Raw genomic sequence first — 4233 nt, 5'->3', positions numbered from 1 at the left:
AAAAAAAAAAAAAAAAAAGCCCAAGATCTCACAGTTCAAGAGCATGAAGCCAGGATTCTAATATGGTTCTGACTCTAAAACTCTTTACACTTAGCCAAGCAGCTTCAGAGTTTGTATGTTGGTGGGCCTGAATGCTATGGATAGATGGAATAAGGGGGCCTGCCCCTGGAAAGTTCTGGCTGTGCCTGTGTGTGTTGGGACACGTTGACTATGTACAATTCAAATGAAATTGGTCCTTCCCCAAACAAGAGCTGAAATGCTGGTCAGTGCAGTGGGTTTGACTCATTCAGTAAACTTTTACAGAGCACCCACTACCTACTAAGTATTTTGGTCTGCTCTGGGAATTCAAAAGATGGAGGAGATACTGGCCTTGCCACAAGGAGTTTACAGTCAAATGGGAGATAGGTGTATAAACTAAGATATCACATTAAAATCCTAGCCCACACTGGCCAGGCACATTGGCTCACACCTGTAATCCCAACACTTTGGGAGACTGATGTGGATGAATCACTTGAGGCCAGGAGTTTGAGACCAGCCTGAAAAACATGCCAAAACCCCATTTCTACAAAAAATGCAAAATTAGAGAGGCTTGGTGGTGCTCGCCTGTGGTCGCAGCTACTCAAGTGGGAGAATCACGTGAGCCCAGGGAGGTCAAGGCTGTAGTTTGCCATGATTGTGCCACTGCACTCCAGCCTGGGCAACAGAGCAAGACCCTGTCTCCAAAAAAAAAGAAAAGAGAGAGAGAGAGAGATAATGTGCTAAGGACTCTATTAATGCCATTGCAGTAATCAGGAGTATAGGCTAGGTTATACGGTGGTAACAAATTAACACACAAAGCTCAGTGGCTTAACACAAAAAAGGCCTCTTTTTTGTTTTTTGTTTTTGTTTTTTCACTTATACTGTGTATCCATTGTGGATTGACAGGGACCTCTATCAGTCAGGGTTCAACTAGAAAAGCAGAAGCAGTAATATATGGAGACATTTATTTCAAGGTGTTTGCTTAGGCAATCGCAGCTAGCTAAGTGAGTTGGAAATCTATAGGGCAGGCAGACAGGAAGGGAAGATCACAAGCCAGCATCACAAGACACCCTGCTGGCTTGAGTCACGTGGAGTCTCTTAGAGCAAGGAAGGCCTAAGCCCCCTTTTAAAGGACTTGCTTCATTAGTTCAGGCCCACCCTAGATCATTTCTCTTTTGATCAACTTAAAGTCAACTGATTAGGGACTTCAATCACATTTGCAAAATTCCTTCACAGAAGCACCCGGATTCTTGTTTGATTTGGTAACTGGGGACTGGAGTTCAGTCTAACCAAACTGACGCATCAGAAAGCATCAACTGTGTCACATAATTAATCAGGCCCACTGACTGGCAGAGGCACACCCACAGAGGAAGAGCCAGAGCGTCTCACATGAACAATTACATGTTGCAGGCCAAAAATGACATATGTCACCTCTGCTCATAATCTTCTAGCCAGCACTGGTCCCACAGCCCTTCTTAACTGCAGGGGTGGCACATTGCTTCTCCCCAGTGCCCAGAGGAGGAGGAGGCCTAGAGGTGAGTCCACCCCAGCTGTTGTCTCCGAAGCTTCGATACTGCCCTGTCTGTGGTCATTTTACTCTCCTCCACTCTCCTTCGCAGACCTGACCAAACAGAAGCCCCTTCTAAACCCACTAAGCCCTACCTACCTGGAGAAAACTTAAAAGCTTACATCTGAAATTGCAGGAAACACAGGTGCATCTGAGGATGGAATGCTCTAGCCAAACGAGGCTGGCTCCACTAAGGTTAGGACAGAAGGCTCAGGCCTGTGAGATCCTGAAGTTCACAGATATTTGTGACCTTCTGCATACTTTGTAGTACTGAGACCTCCACCTGGTGGCCTGCAAAGGACCACCTATTTGAGCATGGAGGCAGCATATTGACAAGCCCTCCTAACGAGAAGGATAGGCACCTTTGATGTACCGGACTCTAACATCTTGCATCTGTGAAACTTACAAAAAGCAGAGGATTAATTCAAAGTGATAATGATCCATGGTCACTGACAAACAAAAGCTGTCAATATAATGCTGCTGTAAGTTCAAATGAAGAAGTCTGAGCATCGCAGACCAGATATGAGCCTTTTTCTTTCTCTAACATTTATTGAGCACTTGCTGTGTGCCAGGCACTGTGCTGAGCACTTTGCATAGAAGCTTTCCTTGAATCCTGGCAGCAACTCTCTGCAGCAAGTCTATTGTTGGATGTATCTTGCCTAAGGCCACAAAACCAGTAAGCAGTAGAGGCAAGATTCCTCCTAAGGCTATCTGGTTATAAAAACCTGTCTACCTGTGGCCAGGGCCACGCTCCTACTATTGTGCAGGCGATGCCCCACAGGACAGCATCTGGCTAAGGGAACAACTGGGGGCTCCACAGACACCGGGCCTGGGACTGCATGAGCTTGGGAGGGGGCCTTCTTCTAAATCTTCCAAAGGTGCCACGTGGCTGGGGGTAGGATAGGGGGAGCCCCACTAACCTCTGGCCCTCTCTTCTAAAGACCGTAGATCAGAAAGGAGCCCTTCAATTCCCTGATTGCAGGCTCACCTCCTGATGGTCACAGTTGAGCCTTACAGTGAGTATATACTTGTGGCATGCTAATTGTCAATCAAGAGCAGTTCTGAAGAACCTATTATGTGTGCTAAATGCTATTGGAGGACGGGAGATACACAGGACATGCCTCAAACATCAAACTGTTTACAATCAATAGGGAAACCCGTACAAGCTCATACTAGTTATGCAAAGTAAAGTACAATCACAAGTGATGGGGACCCACAAAAAGTATAAGGTGTTCAGAGCACCCTCGGAGCTGGAAGGGCTCATCATTCACTCAGCCTCAGAGGAGAAAGGAGAGGTTTTTGAGGCCAGCGGGGCAGCCAGAGCCAGGCCCAAGGTGGCACAGTGCAAGCTGTATTGGGGGACACCTCTCCCACTCACACAAACCAGCTTCTGTATGCAGAGAGCACAAAGGTGCCCTAAGCATAACTTAAGGAATTCAGGTCTTCAGGGCCACATGCAGAGGTGCAGCCACCCAGCAACCTGGCCAAAGAAGGGGCAACAGCCTCACTGCAGAGAAGGGGCACAATTCAGAGCCCGCCACGGAGAAAAGTAAGGCTCTCTGCACAGGTAGCATGGGGCCTGCAATTGAAACCTGTGTCATGCTTGCTGGTCCAACTCCCCTAGTCCCGGCCACTCACCGTGGGCTCCCCTGTCCCCAGGGCCCACACTCCTGGCTCTGTGACTCCTTCAGGGCACACAGCATAGAGAGGAGGTCTCAGGAGGCTCATGATGATCACACTAACAGGTGGGGCCTTCGCTTCCATCCCCTCTCGATACTCACCTGCTACCCCTGACCCCGCTCCTTTCTTTGAAAGTATTGGAGAAGAAAATTATCTTAGACAGAATCCTTCTTGGCACCTCTTGCCCCTCACCATAATCTTCCCCTTCCTGCCCCTTCCCCAATACCATTCTTCCCCCAACACACACACACACACACACACACACACGTTCCCTCTCACTCTTACCTCCCTTCCCTCCCCCACCCCTTCCCCTCCATTTGTTTCAATGAACAGCCCCTTTTATCTATTCTGTAGGTACAAATGAAGCTGTCAAATTTGATCAGGCGCTTGATATGACAGGCTGTGGGAGTCAGGACCCCTTGAACAGAGTGGGCCTTGTCTGTCACAGTCCGCCTGACACTTCCCATAATGCCCAGACTGATGAGATTCTGAGTAGGGCCCAGCACATTTTCAACTCTATTTTGGGTGAAAACCCTTCTTGAAAGATCTTGAAAGGAGCTGGCAGTTCAGCCGCCCGGATGATTAATGAGGGTTGGCTCTGCGGGATGGATTTCTCCTGGTGCCAACAGCCGGCCTCCAAACAGGCTAGAACGTGTTGCTGTGGACTTCCCCCAGCGCTTTCCTCATGGTGACACCCCCCAAAAAACCTTTCCCATTCCCCAGGCCGCCCCTCACCTCCACCACAGCCCCTCTGGCTGTGCATCTCCCGCGGCCCTCTCTCGTGTTTCTGAAGTGGAGCAGCCTTTGCATATGGAAAAAGTTAGGCATCACGGCTGAGTGAGGCCTGGCTGAGTGAGCCAGGCCTGCCAGAAATCTGTGCAGAGTGGCGGGGTGCTGAGGGAGGGTGGAGAAGGAACAGAAGGGGACGGTGACCCAGGCTCTCCTTCAGTGTACGTCCCATGCTCTGA

Source organism: Colobus angolensis, unplaced genomic scaffold (assembly GCF_000951035.1).
Source record: "Colobus angolensis palliatus isolate OR3802 unplaced genomic scaffold, Cang.pa_1.0 Scaffold52, whole genome shotgun sequence".
Classification (NCBI taxonomy): domain Eukaryota; kingdom Metazoa; phylum Chordata; class Mammalia; order Primates; family Cercopithecidae; genus Colobus; species Colobus angolensis.
This window is presented reverse-complemented; position numbering follows the sequence as displayed.